The sequence below is a fragment of the Perognathus longimembris genome, chromosome 2, assembly GCF_023159225.1.
Source record: "Perognathus longimembris pacificus isolate PPM17 chromosome 2, ASM2315922v1, whole genome shotgun sequence".
Lineage (NCBI taxonomy): Eukaryota > Metazoa > Chordata > Mammalia > Rodentia > Heteromyidae > Perognathus > Perognathus longimembris.
Window position 1 is genome coordinate 29,690,535 of NC_063162.1, and position 18,139 is coordinate 29,708,673.

Genomic DNA, 18,139 nt, shown 5'->3' on the forward strand with positions numbered 1-18,139 from the left:
ATAGCCCAGGGTCAATATTTACTGTGAACTTTTAATATACCAAGTGTTATTTAGATACTTCCAAAGCAGCTAGCTGGTAAGGAACTTAGAATAAGCTTCTCCCAATCTCTCTTCCAGATCCTCCAATTCACCACTCCACACAATCCAGAAAACAAATAGTTAACATCTGATAATGCAAGGAGCCTTCAGGATCTGCTTCCCATGGCAGAGACCTATGTTCTGACTTGTCAATAGCTGGGCTACCAGTTGTTAAATGCTCTGAATACTTCCCTTAGGTATGATCACGTGATTACATTTTTGCCATGTGAATGTTTGAAAGTGATATATGTTACTTCCAGGCTTATGTCTGAAACCTTTACCCCATTTTTCCTCTTTTCTGTTCTTATGAGCAATAACATAGATGTTGACTGACCAGGTTTTAACTATAGGGATTAAGTCAATGACCTAAGGATAGCAGGGGAATAAAATGAAAAAAAATCACAGCTCCCTATTAACCCTAGAACAGACACCCAAACATGCTTGGGTCCCTTACTATGAACTGACACATGAAATGAAATTCCTTTCTTAAATCACTACCTGGGGGTTAGGGGAAGGGAACTGTCAATTACAACAGCATAGTTTTACAATCTAACTAGCACACTAATGTTAGATTAAGACCTATGTTAATATCATCCATTGAGAACCTTGCATTACATTTCTTTTCTTGTGCAATTTCTTTGTCCCATTTGCCAGGTTTTTATGAATTCATAATCCATCCCAAATGCTTCAAATGGACTAGAAAATCCCTTTGAAGAATTTTTTTTTCTTTTGGGGGGTAGTAGGGGGCCTTGAGCTTACCAGGAAGGGACTATTTTACACTCTGTTAAAGGTATAGAATTATCTACTTAATTTTGTTTTCAATTGGAAACATCTCGTAGGCTACCTTTTCTGGAGTTATTCTGCCTCCTATTCTTAGCTACTACACAAGCTTCTATTTACTGTCATTCTAGAATTTTGGTTTTTTTTTTCCCCTGGGTCAGTCTACCTGTTTCTGGAATTCCATGTACTGTTCTTTGTTGGTTTGTGCCCACATTTTTTTTAATGGCATCCAATAGCTTTGTGTGAAATGATGCATAGGGAATAAAGTTTTAGATCTTTTATGCCTTCGTAATGTCTTTGTTCTTTCTCCCACACGATAGTTCAATATTAAAAATTGAAAACAATTTCCCTCTGAATTCTAAAGGAACAAATCCATTAAACTTAGAATTCCAGTGTTGCTTAGAAATTTAGTAACATTCCACTTTCCAATATTGTTGCCTAGGACCTATCTTTTCTGTAAGATTTAGTCTATTTACGTTTTCCTTAGTATATTGAAATTTTATAGAGACAGGATTTCTACATTGGTTGTCTTTTGTGGTTAATCCTTAAATGAATGTCCAAGCTCTGGGAAATTTTCATGCATTGTTTCTTTGGTAATTTCTCATCCTTTCTTCTGTAGTCTTTGAAATTTTTACTAGTATGATAATGTTAATAATCCCTTAATTCTATTTCTTTTGTCCTATTTCCATCTCTTTTCTTACTTTTTCTTTATTTCCTAGTCTGTGTAATGAATTATCTTCCCTCCCTCCCTTCCTCCCTCCTTTCCTTCCTCTTTTTATTTTCATTTTAGCAATACTGGGGTTAGAACCTGGGGCCTCAAATTTGCTAGGCAAGAGCTCTATCATTTGAGCTAAGGCCCCAGACATTAAAATAAATTTACTTATTTGAGATAGGATCTCACTAACTTTGCCTGGGCTGGCATTGAACTCAAGATCTTCCTGCTTCTGCCTCCCAACTAGCTAGGATTATAGGTACAAGCTACCACTCTCAGTTTACCATTTTTATATGTCCTGGTTATGTTTTTTTATGGTCTGTTACTCTTTCATAGAAGGAACATTTTCTCATCAACTTTCATATTACTTTTAGGCATGTTAGCTGCTTTATCATTTTCTCCTTCCTGCACTTTTGCTTTCTCCACAATTTCTTTTCTTTCTTCTTTCTTTTGTTTTATTCTGTCTTCCTGTTAAAGGCTTCCTTCATATGCTTCCTATCCATTCAATATTTGTGTTTTACAAACGAAATACTAAAATTCTGCTTCAACTTTCAACTTCATGAGGGAAGAGAGGAATATGGTGGTTAGTTTGTTGACTAATGGGTTCAATTTAGGAAGAAAAAGTAGTTAGCCTTTTTTCCCCCATGATAGCAAATCCAATGTCAGTATCTATAGGTCTTCCCTTTAAGGCTTCTCATTTACCCATAGAATAGGCCTTTGATGTCCTGCCTGCTGCTTACCTGGCTATACTTGAAACAGTGGTGAATACAGGGTCTCGCGCTTTTGTATGCAGAATTTCACTCAATTCCTGTACTTTCATTTGGTCATTCCACCGTTCTATATTTTCTTTAGCATTTCCAAAGCCAGAACCTATCATTTATTTCAATTTCTCCAGAGGGAAAAAAACTCTAGTCTCTGGAAAGGATTTAATCTGGATACATTGAATAGGAGTGAAGTTCTAGTTTCTTTTTCAGACTTTCAATCTTTATTTTGAAGTTTACACTCCGCTTTAAGCCTCTAATTTAGAGCCTTTCTGGGACTCTGGAGGATAACTCTCTATTTCTTCCCAGTTTTCACTCTAGACTAAATTAAAGACTCCACTATAAGTCAGTTATGTCTGATATAGCCTATTTGGTTTTCATCCTCTAAAACATTGTTTACATGGCTCAATTTACTGTTTCTTCTTCTCATACTCACCATTATTGTATGGGGTATGTTATACTTTGGGTCTAGAGTGTCCCCCAAAGTCTCATGTGCTAAGGGCTTGGTTGGCATCTGTGGCATTATTGGGAGGTGGCAGAAACTTTAGGAGGTGGGGACAGACAGAAGGAAATTAAGTCAATGAATGAGTGTCCTTCAACGGTATAATGGGATATAGGACCCTTCCTTCTTTCTGTCTGCTTCTTGGACACTGTAAGGCAAGACTTTTCTCTGTCACACACATCTTGTCACAATGTTCTGTCTTGTCACAGGCCCAAACACAACAGGCCTAAGTGACCCTGGACTAAAACCTCTTAAGTGGAAAGCTAAAATAAATCTTTCCAAAGTCTTTATTTAAGTTGTTCTCCTGATGCAAAACTGACCCATAGTGTTTCAGGGGATACTGGTAGTGAACATGTTTGAGCTACCAAAATATTTTTTTATAGTGTCAAATCAAACCCAGGGCTGTACATATACTAGGTAGTAGATTCTTTACTACTGAGCCACATCTCTAACCCTCAACCTACCAAGTTCAACTTGAAGCCCCATTAACCAAATCTGGTAACCACAGAAACTGCCACAAAAATGAATCTTTCTCAGCCTTTTAACATTTATTTTCTGATTTATAGACATATCTGTGTGTTCACTAACATTACTTATAAAAATGTAAGGAAAGTAGTTTCTTTAATCATAATTTATTTTACTTAACAATGTAGGAAGTTTAAATGTATCTACATTAATTGGAATAAGTCTCCCAGACTTTCCTGCCCATGCTATGCTGGCTTTGAACTGCATGATCTTCAGACTTCAGTCTCCTGAGTAGCTTGGATTACAGGCATGAGCCACTGGTGCCTGGCTCCCATGCATACATTTGATAGCACATTTGATGGAATTGCTCTAAAATTGACCTCAGTGGCTTCATTCTCAGCAAACTGACCTGGGCCACTCAACATTATTCCTGATGGCAGTGCATGCTCTCCTTTTACAATACATTCGTGACCATCAGAAGACATCAATGTGACATACATGGAGGGCATCAGGGCCTTCACAGATGCATATGTTTTGCTCCTCTCCATTCATTATGGTCATATCAAATTCTACATTGCTTCCATGGGAACTTTAGTAGTTTCTTGTCAGCCTTGCAGCTACCATGGCTACTACTGCAGCAGTCTCCCCAGTGTACTGTCACAGATCCTACTCCAGGGCAGCCCCCTCACCCCAAGCAGCCTTTTCTTTTTCAGTCACAGGAATATTATTGAAGAGAATCCTCTACTAAAATAGAGTAAAAACACTTTGCTCTATTAATTTAGTCATAATACATGGTAGGATTTATCACACTAGATTTTAACTACAGGAAACACGGTTTAACATGTATGCTTCCTCACTGAATCCTTTGATGCCCTGAAAGCTTTTGCTTGCATAACTGCCAGCTATTTCCCAAAAGACCTGTATCTACTGCACAAAGTCCTGGATTATTGACTATTCTGCTTCTGAAGACAGGTAGAGGAGAGAAGATGAGAAGTTAAAATGAAATGATTAAGCATGAGGTCTTTTCTCACATCCAAAGGATCAGAACTTTTTCACTGTTATCCAAAGGACAGAAACTGAAGATGCTTAACCTGAGGATTTCAATTTTTAAGGATGAAAACCCAGTCCTAAACAATGGGTTCCCAACGATGAGAATAAATTCTAAGAATGACTACAAAGACTAATATTGTACCTTGGATAATTCCAATTGAAAGGAGCCCACATTCTAGACCTGCTAAAACTTAAGAACTGCCTCCTGCTTACTCATGATGACCTTGAAAAAAATAAATAAATAAAACCAAGTATCTAACAGAAGAAATGACTCCCCTTGGGGAAAAAAACCAAACCTGTCTGGTTCTTGAGCTGGATAGTGGTTACATAGATGATCACTTTTGCATAATCCACCAAAGCAGGTATTTGTATTCAAAAGTATTCTGTGTATGTGTGTATGTTTAATACTTTACAATAAAAGCACTTCAAAAGAAAAAGTTACAAAGAGAAATGAGAGAGAAATTTCAATTGCCTACCTAAATGATGATCATCTTTTTTTATTTTCTGCTAGTCCTGTGGCTTGAACTCAGGTCCTGAGCACTGTCCCTGGCTTCTTTTTGCTTAAGGCTAGCACTCTACCACTTGAGCCACAGTGCCACTTTTGGGTTTTTCTGTTTATGTGGTGCTGAGGAATCGAACTTCATGCATGCTAACCAAGCACTCTACCGCTAAGCCACATTACCAGCCCTGGTACTACCTAAATCTTGCTATAATGTGGTCAGATATGGACAAAGGAGAACAGTTGCCACAGTTCATTTAAAAAGCCTGAACCAAAGATGGGGGGGCATAATTCAAGTGGTTGGACATGAGACAGAAGAGGCAGTATCAATGGATTTCAATGTGAAAGCCCAAATCAGTGTTTGACAAAAAAAAAAAAAAGCCCACATACCTTTTCTTTGTTATTTCATTCAAACAATTTTATTTAAAACAAAAATTCTTAAACTTCACAGCTGACACTGCATCCCATCCTCTAATGTTACCACACTGATCGCTTACATTTGCATAACATTGTTTATTGGCAAGGAGTTTTGACATCAATTCCCAAGGGAGACAGGTTTAAAATATTATTTGCTCCCATTCTACAGATGAGAAAACTGGGGCAATTAATAAGATTACAAACTGTGGGCTGGAAAGGTAGCTCAGTGCTAGAGTGCTTGCCTACCATGCACTAAAAAAAAAAAAAAAAGCAAATGTTGCAAAAAGTAACCAAATCAGGTCTAATTGGAAGTGCTACATGTCTAGCTCAGGGCTTCTTAATTTTTTTTCTACTTAAATGTCAAAGTAGGACATTTCCCCAAACGTCTACGTTTATAAGTAGGATCTCAAATCAAATGGTCTTTATCATGATATCTGATTCTCAGCAAGGAAGGAAAGACCTACTAAGTACAGCTATGAGGCTGCTACCTAGATCCAATGCTGTAAGTCATTTCATAACTAGTGGACAGAGTGCTGCCGGCCACAGAGGTTAAGCTCAAATGGAAACCAGAAAGTTGTAGTCAATAACCTCATATTCAAAGAACCAGAACCTCTTTTTCACACAAGTGGTGTCCAAAAGAAAGCTATTCTCTCTGTTCTTGTCATCTCCTCCTGCACTAGATTCTTCCCATGGACGTGGAACAATTTACTCAGTTGGGAATGTCTGAATCTTTTTCAGGGTTGCAGTTCTCAAATGGATGGATGCACGTTTGATATTTGGCTTCTTTCTCTTTCTCTCTACTTGTACAGTAAATGGCAGAAACCTGTGTACTATGCCTCAAACTTCTAAACTTTTAGAGTAGGGTGAAGAGGGGAAATGCATAAGATCATTTGGGCTTTTTATCAACCTATGCTTTCCAATCTAACTTCCATTAGTACAAGATCTCTACTCTGTTTATCCAATGACTCTTACCTGGATTTTAGTTGGTAGTGTTTTTTATGGGTCTTCCTCTATGATGTCATCACCTGCCTTTTAGTTTGAAGTCAGAGCACACTGACTCTCCTCAGCTGACTTTTGTGTCACACATGCTGATGTGGGAAAATTGCACATGGAGGAAACTTTTCAAGATTTTGCTCATTGAATACATACTTTACTTCTCCTGCCCTCATCAGCCAAACCAACTGAGGTCCAGGATCCCAGTTCTTGACAGTGCCAGCTCTACCACACATGTCTGTGATCTTGTGCACACCAAACATTTCTAGAAAGTGATTAAAAGACTGTACAGCTTCCTCATCTTTTAAATGACGAACTTAATTTCCTTATTTTTTCACTATCTTTTACCATTCCAGGTCCATGGGCTAAATGCTCAGAAAGGCTACAATTTTAAAAAGAAACCAGATGCTGACATTGGTACATAATCATTTTAATATGGTGGCATCACAATTCCTGAAGACCAATGACTTTCAGCTTCCAATAGCTTGGGTCAGTTCACCATTCTCAAAATTCAACTATACTTTGTATTTTCGTCAGCACTCAAAACTGAGCCCTCCAGAATTGTAAACACTTTAAAAATTCCTCATGTCCTTTATCATTACTCTTCAGAATGCCTCCATCCCAACATTTTTATTTCTCCTTTCCCTTCATTCTTGCAGTGGTATCAGCTATTACATATCCTAATACAACATCCCAGCCTGTTCTCCAAGCCCATTCTCCTTTGTTACACTGAATAACATTCCATTCTCTGGATGTACCACAGTTCACTGATTCTGAAGGATATCTTAGTTGCTTGCTTCCAATTTTTGGCAGTGAGGAATAAAGCTGTCATAAATACCTCGGCTCAAGTTTTGTTGTGAACATGTTTCCAACCCCTTTGGGAAAATATCAAGGAATGTATTTGCTGAGTTGCATGATAGAAATATGTGCATTTTTGTAAGGAAGTTTGTTCCATTTTGCAAGAAACCACTCAGCTGTCTTCCAAAATATTTGACATTCCTACCAAAAATTAATGAGCGTTCCGGTAGCTCTATATCCTCCCCAGCACTTGGTACTGTCTGTGTTCTAGATTTTTGGGTTTTCCTGTAGCAATATATCACCACTGCTTTGATTTTACTGTTTTCTAATGTTTCTTTGCCACCTGTCTTCTTTGGTGAAGTGTCTGACCCAATTTTTGTTTGTTTGTTTTTTTGCCAGTCCTGGGCCTTGGACTCCGGGCCTGAGCACTGTCCCTGGCTTCTTTTTGCTCAAGGCTAGCACTCTGCCACTTGAGCCACAGCGCCACTTCTGGCAGTTTTCTGTATATGTGGTGCTGGGGAATCGAACCCTGGACTTAATGTATACAAGGCAAGCACTCTTGCCACTAGGCCATATTCCCAGCCCATTTGACCCTTTTTTTTTTTTTTTTTTTTTTGCCAGTCCTGGGGCTTGGACTCAGGGCCTGAGCACTGTCCCTGGCTTCTTTTTGCTCAAGGCTAGCACTCTACCACTTGAGCCACAGCGCCACTTGTGGCCGTTTTCTATATATGTGGTGCTGGGGAATTGAACCCAGGGCTTCATGTATACGAGGCAAGTGCTCTTGCCACTAGGCCATATCCCCAGCCCTTGATCCAATTTTTAACCAAGTTGTTTTTAACTAGGCTGCAAAATTCTAAAATATTTGTTGTAAAATTGTAAAATGTCCCTATATTTTACAAATATTTTGTATCATTTGTGAACACTGTCTCCCAGGCTGTGGCTCATATCTTTTGCAGGGCAGATTCAAAAGAAAATTAATAAGCCAAGTAAGATTGAATGAATAATGTCACTGTTGTTCTATTTTAAAAATCATCATGAAACTCAAAGTTGTCTACATGTTCTCTTGGGCTGTCACCTAGAAGTTTTACAGGTTTACATTCAGATGTCTGGTATATTTTAAGTTCGTTTTGGGGGAGTAGTGTAATGTTTGTATCTAGAATTCCTTTTTTTCACACAATAGGTAGTTGTTCTCATACCTTTTGCTGAAAAGACTCTTTTCTCCAACATATACCTTTGTATATGTTAGTTCCTTTGTCAAAGGTCAGTTGACTATCTTGAGATGGAATCACTAGAGTTTCAGGATTTCTATTGTATTCCATTGATCTATCTGCTTAATCCTTTGCCAATACAACAGTGCCTTGATTACTTTATCTTTATAGTAAGTTGTAAAGTAGCTAGTATCAGTCTTCTAACTTTGCTCTTCAATATTGTGTTTGCCAGATATAATGGCTCACACTGGCAATTCACCGCTTGGGGGTGGGGGGGGTCATGAAGGCCAGCTTGAGCTACATTGTAAATTCCAAGTAAGTCTGGGCTAGATCCCATCTCAATGACAACAACAACAAATAAGTGTTAGCTACTCTAAGTCTGTGACATTACTGTATAAATTTTAAAATCAGTAAGTTTCTATAAAATAGCTCTCTGGAAGTTTCTTTGACATTGTATTCATTTTATAAGTTAAGTTAGGAAGTTGTGACAATATTTCAAAGTAACAACAGAAATTTAAAATTTAGTATTAAACAATTTTACCTATTCTGTGCTTACCAAAATTAACCATTAGGAGTAACAGCCTCTTCAGAAAAAAAATCTCACATTCATTTAAATTAATATTTCATATTAAGTTACCTACTATGGAGTTTTCCATTCTACAGTTAAATTCGAAGTTGGTCTAAAGGTAGTTGGTGGGAGAATCATAGAAATGTCAGTATCTCAAATTAACTTGAGGAATTTCGCTTTGCTGATTCCGCATCAATATTTTACTGTTAAGATAGCAGATTAAAAAAAATTGCTAACTTACATAGCTGTGCACTTTATTTTAACCAGACTCCACATGCCTAGTGCTTCTTTACATATTAGCATAGATACTTGAACCCACTTTGTGCTAAAACATAATAGCACAGAAGAGAAAAGAAATCAACTAAAAGAAAATTAGAACTGCACTACCTTGGTAACTTGCCCACAAAAGGCATGACATTTCAACTGTCAAAGACAGTCCTATCCAGCAAGGAAAAAATATAAGTTTTTCATTCACTAGTCAACAAGTAGAGTGCCTTCAATATGCCAGACACTATTCCAGAAGCTAGGGCTTTTAACATTAAGCAGATAGGCAACTCCGATCTTACAGTGGAACCTACTTTCTTAAAGGAAGAGATCAGACCTAAACAAAATAAAATAAATGAAGAAAATAAAGTAGGGCTGTGGAGTGACTTTGGGCAAGAAAGATCAGGAGGTAAATGAAGTGATCACAAGGGCCTCTGTGGGTCAATGCCATTCGAGGTGAGCCCTAAATGATGAGAAAACTTGGAAATAAGTTCATGCTTAAGAACCATCACAGCCAACTTGCGGGTGGGTTACGGTAGGGAAAAACTGGGAGAGAGGCAAGAGAAGGGGTGATGTCCCAAAAGAAATGTACTCCTTACCTAACTTCTGCATACATCACCTTTATAAAAGCAATGAAAAAGATTACTGGGAGGAAAAAAAAAAACCCTGCGAATTCATGAATGGAAATCTGGATTTCCTTTAAAATCTGTGCTTTAAAAACAACAAAAAGGCAAACCGCCAAACCTATTCTTTTAAGACTTTTTGTCAAATTAAGGCATCACTTATTTCTTTAATATACACTTGATTTTTACACTTTGCTAATTACTTCCTAACCACTTAAGTAGACGCGTGCACCAGAAAGATTTCTTCAAAAGTCTGACACCTCCCTGGCTGGACTCCATACAAATTCTGAATGAGACTGGACCCAACAGCCTTCCAGCCAATCAGCACTCCTTCCACCAACTCATGAACACAGCCAGGTGGGATTCTGTAACCCTTCTTAAAAAAAAAAAAAAAAAAAAAAAAAAAAACCCACAAAAAAACAAAAACCCAGCCCAGAATTAAGGTGGGGAACCGGACACATTCAAAGTTACAGTAGAAGAAGAAGAGACAAACTCCTCGGCCCTTTTCCCCGGAACTCCCTTCCCCACCCCTCCAGGCGTCATCACTGCAGAAGGGCCGCTCAGCCTGGGTCAGAAGCACCCGGCGAGTATGCGCGGGTGTGTGTACCCCCGCATGAATCACCCGAGCCCCGTCCGCGGGGCGACGATGATTCATTCACCGCCCTGGAGCTCGCCCGCCACACGTTCCAGGCGTACTACGAACGGCCGCGGCTTCCTTAATATTAAACAAATGTTTCAAAGTACAAACCCCTGGAGTCAGAAACGTGTAGACCCAAGCGAGATGGCAGAGGGGACACAGCAGGATTGGGCCACTGCTGGGGTGTTCTTAGAGCGGGAGGGGGGGGGCCGTACCTCACTCCGCCCCATCCCACCCGGGGCCCGCACGCAGGCGGGGGCCCGCAGGGCGCACAGGTGGGTTCCCCCCACACGCCCGGGCCAGCCTCCTGCGAGCTCCCGGCCGCTCGCGGAAGGCCAACGCGCCCTCGCCGATGCGCCTCCCGCTCTCCCCTTTCCTCTCCGTTGACATCTTATATAATAACCCGAGCTAATCAAAACGGAAGCGACGCGCGCTGCCAGAGCCGATCAGCCGGCCAAGAGCCGATGCTCACGCCCCACGCCGGCGAGGGCCCCCGCCCACACCCCCCCCCATTAAAAAACAACAACACAACAACTAGGAGCCGGGACGCGCGGCTCCCGGGAGGGGGAAGGGCCCGAGCGCCGCCGACTCGACTCGTCCCTTCCACCCGCCGAGGCGCTTGCTGTGGCCGGTCCCCACCAGGAAGCCGCGAGCGTCACAAACTGCGTCAGCTCCTTCAAACACCGTGCACCGTCTCCCTCCGGCCCCGGGAGCCACCGCTCCCGTGTCGGGGCCGCAGCCCGAGCTGGGAGGCGCCCCTCCAGGGAGGAGAAAGTTCCTCCGGGGCCCTCCCCTAGCCCGCCACAGCGCCCGGCCCGGCCGCGCCTCCAGCCCCTGTCCTCCGCGCGCCGCCGGCCCGCACCAATGTCAGGTTCAGCAACTTGTGACCCCCCTCCAAGCCCCCAGCGAGGCGCGGGCCCCCTTCAGCCCGCCAGGCTCGCCGGGCGTCCGGGGCCTCCCCGGCTCCCTTCCACCCACAGGCCAGCGGAGAACAGTCATGCCAGAAACTTCCTCCGGCCTCGCGGGGCCGAGCCGCCGCCTTGCTCCCCGCGCGCATCGCCCTTACCTTGCTCTCGAGAGGCCACGATCCAGGCGGGCCGCGCGGGGCGCGTGGTGCGTGAGCGCGCGCGCGTGGGGCGGTAGGTGAGGGAGGCCGTGCCGGCGGGGGCGGGGCGGGGCGGCGGGGTGCGAGCGGCGCTGGGTGGAGGGCAGGGCAGGGCCGGCCCCCGCGGGCAGGCGGGCGGGCGCGAGGAGAGCGGAGCCGGCGGCGGCGGTGGCGGCGGCGGCGGTGGCGGTAGTGGCGGCGGCGGCGGCAGCGGCGGCGACGGGCGCGGGGCGAGCGCGCCAAGTGGGCGGAGGAGTTGCCGTGGGTTTGTTTACGCATTGCTGCCCGGCTCGGGGCACAGCCCGCACTCCCTGATTGGACACAAACTGGGGCACAGCCTCTCGCCGCCGTCGGCCAGGCCTCCTCGAGCTGCCGCCGCGCCGCTCCCCGGAGCGCCTGCCGGCACGGGCCCTTGGCGATAGCTAGGCCTGGAGGGGACGAGCGCGACGCCGCCCCGTGCGAGGCCCCGCGTGGAGCCAGGCATTCGCTCTGGGTTCCCAATCGCCCACCTGTAGTGGTCCGACCTTGGCAAGGAGAAACTCGAAACTTCTCAGGCTGGAGAAGTCCTACCATCGAACTGCAAAAGCCATCTCCCCACCCAGCGCACACACACACACACATACAAACAAACAAACACACCCAGCTTGATCGTCAATAGGTTCAAAAAGAAAAGCAGCTTAAATATGAATATTGCCCTTTGGTGAAATCAAGGCTTTCTGCCCGTGAGAGCTCACCATTCCTTCCCTACCTTGTGCCCCTCTGCTTCTAGTTGTCTTCCACACAGCACTTAAAGTTGCCTTCCCAGAAGTGACATGGACACTTTTTTTGTGTGCTGGTATTCAGGCTTGAACTCCAGGTCTGGGAGCTGTCTCTTAGCTTTTTCGCCCAAGGCTAGTACTTTACAACTAGTGTCGCAACTCCACTTCCAACTTTTGCCACTGTGATGCTGAAAGTCCTCCCTTGAGCCTCTCTCCAGGGCCTCAAACTCCAATGCCTTAAGTTTCAGAGACACCCTCCCCTCCCAACCAGCTGGGCCTTCGCTTTTCAGCCTTCTGCCAACTGCCTAACAGTCACCTCAAAGCTCCTGTCTACAAACAACACTTCCCTCACATGTCTGTGTCTTTTCACACTCTTGCAGTTGGAGCCCAGCTCTGTTCTTTGCTAGGAAACTCAGAACATAGCCCTCCCTGCACCTGTAAAATCTTCACTAGGCTCAGCTCCTGTACCATCCATCTCCCACCATTTCGTCAGGACTCCAGTGGAATTCCTCTCCAGCTCCCCTTTGTGGCTGCCTTTGTGACTTGGGTGTCAGTGGTGTGACTATGATGTGCTTCACTCATCTGTAGATTTGTTAAGAAGAGGGGCTTGGTTTTTTAACCTGGCTTAAGCCACAGATGGGGAAAAGGAAAGCTGTTTCAGAGAAATACTGCTTTGTCTCTCAGTGTCTGAAGCTCTGCTGGGACTGGAGAAATTCAAGTCTCTGTTAAGAGTCTGTCCTGATATAGACCATAAACCTCATCTTGCCCAAAGGAAACATTTCCAAAAACTAGGCATGCCCTCCATTTTCCTTGTTTCCCTACTCCCTGCCACACCCAACTATGTGCCTCTAGACTCATAATGGGCACTTAGCCCCGGCTTAGAGGAATAAAACTGAATTCCACATGTTCCTTAAGGCTCAAAATGATCAAAGTGCTTACAGTAAATCATGAAGGAATAGACACAAGTTCAGCCATTTTACAGGTAATTATCTAGGATCAGATCTCCCAAGTCCTGGTAGCTAGTGTAGATTTATCATCTACCAAACACTTTCTAATCCAACCTGTGTTAAGGGATGTACCCTTAGCTCATGAGAAGGCTGGATTCGTTTCTCTGTGTAGATGGGCTGCCTGTATTCACTGGGAAAATGTCTTTGAACTAGGGAGGTAAATCCAAGTGAAAGTAAAGTTTTCTTTAGCAGACAATTCAACAGTGATTATTTAATACCACCAATTAGTTACAAATGTGTAGAAAGAACTGGAAGTGCAGGTCACGGTGAGGCAATCTTGAGATTAGCAGCTGCTGGAAGCATCTCCTCCCCCAGAGGCTGGAGGGACAGAGAGGAAGCTGTCAGAATCTCAGAAGGCTTGTCCAGTGGGAGCTGAAAACACGAAGGAAGCATAGCTTCTCCTGGAGACTCCTTTTAAATCCGTGGCTGGTTGAGAGATTGATTCTTGGCTATCTCCTTCCTTCCATGCTCAAGGGTTATCTGGTCACAGAAAGCAAGAGAAGCTAGTGGACAAGAGATCCAGGGAAGGTGTCTATCCTCTTGCAATTAGAGTTAGACTAGAGAAAGGAGAAATCATTTGAATGTGTATTATCAAGTGACTGATATCCTGATCTTGGGCGTAGCCCTTGGTTGCTTCTGGGACTCCTCCTCAAGGTCAGGTTCTGCAGTATACACAAAGGTTTTCTTCCTGAACCCCAGAACTTCCTTTGTCTTTCTTCCTCCCCCTCCCCCTTTCTCCTTTTATCCTTTTCTTCTTTGTCATGACTTGTTTACATTTTCTTTTTGTCTTCTGTCTCACCAGAGTTCTGGTGAGAGTTTTGGTGAGGTCATTCTTCCTTTCTGGTATATAGCCTACTAACTTCTTGAATCCACAAGGCAGAAAGAGGGCAAGTGGAAGAGCATTTTGGAATTACTTTCCTAAGTGCACTAATCCCTTTCACAAGGGCACCATTCTCAAGACCTAATCACTGACTTAAGGTCCCACCTCTCCATACCATCACATTGGGGATGAGGATTTCACAAGGTGAAAATGAAAATTTCACAGACATTCAGTTCATTATCAATATAAAGCACAGTGCCTAGTATATAGTCAGTACTCAATAAGCAGAAATGAATATTAATATGATGCCTCTGTCTACCCTAGTGCATCTTCTCCCCCCCATTATTTACCATTGGTGAAAATATGGTACTCCTTTGCTCTATAAACTTCTCCATGATCTTCCCCGCTCCAGTGCCTTTCCATTTCCTGATGTCTAGCTCTGCTTTTCCTCACCAGCCTCAGCAGTCATAGCATATTGTGAAGTTCCAGAGGGAGGCAGGGAACATGAACAAGTAGCCATAGACATGTATTTCATTGTCAACCAAATAGCTTAAAAATTCTACTATAGTAAAATTTTACTAATTTGAATTTCCGAGGACCAAATATCATGTATATAAGAGGATCTGAATAATCTGTTACTACTTAGCCCAGGGTCAAACATATCAACTTTTAGTAGGCCCTTAGTGAACTCAAAAGGGGATCAAGAAAAGGCTTTCTTAAATTTAGGGTGCCTAGTCCATCAACAAAATAGTGATAGAAGGCAAAACCTTTTCCCCTTTTCCCTTGTTTTCTCAATCTCAAGTCCAGTGCTCTACCAGTTGACCCTCCCAGTTCAAACTCCCCTAATTCCAGGGGAATTATGTATGATCTTCATACAGCCTGTATTCTCTGTACTGTAAGCATCTTAAGACAATGAAGCTAACTGGACCTTTTATCTCAAAAACCAGTCTGAGTATCTAAAGTAAAACAGGTTCCTAAGTGTTGTTGAAATGACTGACTTGAGCAATTCATGAATTGGAATGCATTGCTTCTCTTGCCCCTGCTATGTTAATTCACCAGAGATCATGGCAACAGCTCAATGTAAAATAAATGCAATTTGCAATAAAAAAAAAGTTCAAAGAGATTTACTTTAAGTGGTGCAAATCAAAGCAGTATTTAAGAGGGTCAGGAAGACCTATTTATTTATTTATTTATTTTTACACAGCTAGGCTTTCCTAATACTTCACATTACACCACATAAACCAAAGCTTTCTGCACCAACACATAAGGCCTATTTGACTGTCATCATTACACATTTTGCCTTACATTTCTTAGGCTAATTTGTAGTCAGCCTTGGTTCTACATATAGCTATATTAATTATCCCACCCAGGTCATTACTTAAAAGGCACTGTTTTACTCAGTTTCAATAAAGAACGCAATGATTGTTCCATTTTTTCTCTTCTACCTCAAAGCCTAATTTATAATCCAATCCGTTAATCTCTAAAACGCTACCTTCCAAATTAATCCATAGGATTAATTCTAGATTCTTTTTGATTTGTGAATGAGGAAACAGTAGCACTAGCTAAGAGACGTTAGGGGTAGAATCTTGAGTTCTGAAATAACTTATTCAATGTTCCATCTACTTATCATGTGTCTCTAAAACATACTCATTGGTAGATCCCCATTGCCAACTCCCTGACTTTGCAGTTTCTATCTGTCACCTCTATTCTTATTTTATTTTGTTTTTTTTGCCAGTCCTGGGGCTTGAACTCAGGGCCTGAGCACTGTCCCTGGCTTCTTTTTTCTCAAAGCTAGCACTCTACCACTTGAGCCACAGCGCCACTTCCAGCTTCATGTATATGAAGCAAGCACTTTACCACTAGGCCATATTCCCAGCCCCATGTCACCTCTATTCTGTTGAGATCATTTTAGGTTAAAATGGATCATCTTTGATCCTTCCTTCTCTTTAGGCTTTCACTTACAATTTGTTTTTTCCTCCCTTACTTGTCTTTTAAATCTGAACTAGACCATAATTCAGAGCAGTTTCTCTTTACAACTGTGTTGCTACATAGGTTGTTAATGGTTTCACTGTCTCCAACCCCACCATACAAAATGGACCTAGTAGAACCATCTTAATGCAATTCAACTTTTTATAGTTATAATAAAACAGTGCCATTTTGCTATATAAAATCAAGTATAACATACTTTTAGACTATCAATAAAATATGAGTTTATTATTGTCAAGCCTTTTCAGTTCTGACATATATAGTGGTAGTTAGTTGTGTGACCTTAGGCATATTTCACTTTCACAAACTGGAATGTCCTCAGATGAACTAGTGATATTAATGTACATGTGTCTACCTCAGGATAGTTTATGAATTAAATGGGATAATAAATGTGAAGCCTTAACATTTTTATATATTTTAAAATTACACACACACACACACACACACACACACACACACACACACACACCAGTACTGGTGCTTGAACTCAGGGCTTCTCACTCTTGCTTGGCTTTTACAGTAAAAACTGATGCTCTAGTCTTCAAGCCATACCTCCACTTGTGACTTTTTTGCTGGTTAATCGGAGATAAGAGTGTTATGGACTTTTCTGTCTCTGCAAGCAGGCTTTGTTTTGGCTCTGTTTGTTTTCCTACCACAGACAGTTCAGACTCAAAAGACAGTTTAGGAAAGGAAATCTCCCCAGTGACTTCCCAGCAAATAGTTCTTTTGGTCTCTACTGTAGTGTTCCATTTCCTTCCCTTAGGCATGCTTTGCAACACAATCATCAAAAATCCTCTGCTTTAACTGTTTTATGTCCTTTGATGGTGTGAAAAATATAACAAAATACACCTTTTCCTGGTTTTGAAGTCTCTTTTCAGGTACTTCATGAGTTCTTCCTTGGCCTACTATATTCCTGCATTGTATGTGACATGGTATGCCTTGTCTGCTCGTATGCTTTCCTCAAGTATGTGTGTGTATTTCTCCCCAAGCATCTGGTTATTTATGTTTTAACATCTGGTCTTTTTGATTCATAACAGAAATTGACCTTGGCCTTCTAATAATGAGATTTTTATAGATCCCAGAATCATAAAATGTTAACGCTGGAAGGATGTTTGTAGATAACAGAGGCCAACAGATTCCTTTTATAGTGAGGAACCATGATCCAGAGAAGCCAAATATCAGAAGCAAAATTTCTGACAGCTAAGCTTTGGCAAGAGGAAGCTAGAACCATACCCAAGACTTCGGTTTTGTTTCTTGAGTTAGATTAGAATACCTGAAAATATTCACCTGAGGAAGTCACCAAGTGTCTTCTACCAAGATGTTTAAGTTGTCATACTAGTGCTATTCCTAATACATTTTCAGGAGGCAAAGAGGAATAAGAATTCCATGATTGAAAAAAATGCAAACACAATGAGATGTGCATTATAGAGTTGTGACTATATCCCTTAATGACCATTATTTTGTTCCAGTGGTACCATGAACAGTGCCTGGTGTACAATAAATTCTCAACAATGTTGAACAATGATGGCTAATGATGATCGGGGGTCTCATACTATTCTGCTGTCAATCTTTTCCTATTATTTTGTTCTCTATAATTCCACCTCTATTTCTGAGTCTCAAGTCTTCTGGAAGCCCCACACAGCAGGGTTAGGGTCTTTTTGAGGCCATGGATGGGTCTTCTCTGGTAATGACAGTGGCAATAATGTCAAATGGTTGCAGATCCCCTTCTGAGCACACCTTTCTAAATGTGAGGAAGTGTAGTCCTAAAAGTTAAGCAGTTATTGTATAAATGAAGTTTATTTTAGCCAGATAGTTTGGAAAATACTGGATGAAACAAAATTAAATGGTTTAGGGTAGATTTTCTTGTTGTTGTTTTTAAATAAGAACTCTTGGGATTTTTCAAACAATAATGTGAATCCTAAATTTCTAAGGGAGAATGGTGATAAAATGTAAAGATTTTTCTAAACATGTTTGACTATAAAATCAGTTATTAGTTGGACACCTTTCTAATAGGATTAGGATTGGTGTAACATGGAACAAACTTTGAGAAGTGCTAAATATCATTTGGGTTTCAATTACATAAAGTACATACTCGATTTGTTCTAAAA

General features: G+C 41.9%; 1 protein-coding gene across 3 annotated transcripts in view; it reads right to left on the reverse strand.

Annotated features, from left to right (window-relative positions):
- Window positions 1-11,577, reverse strand: part of Pcgf5 (polycomb group ring finger 5) — a 94,476-nt gene extending 82,899 nt beyond the window's left edge. For 2 of the 3 annotated variants that reach the window (XM_048338722.1, XM_048338719.1), the window contains exon 1: window positions 11,422-11,576. The gene's annotated coding sequence lies outside the window, so the exon portion shown is untranslated. Of the gene's footprint in view, window positions 1-11,421 lie in introns of all 3 variants that reach the window. The other variant, XM_048338723.1, reaches the window with a different exon arrangement.
- Between the last annotated feature and the right edge of the window lie 6,562 nt (window positions 11,578-18,139).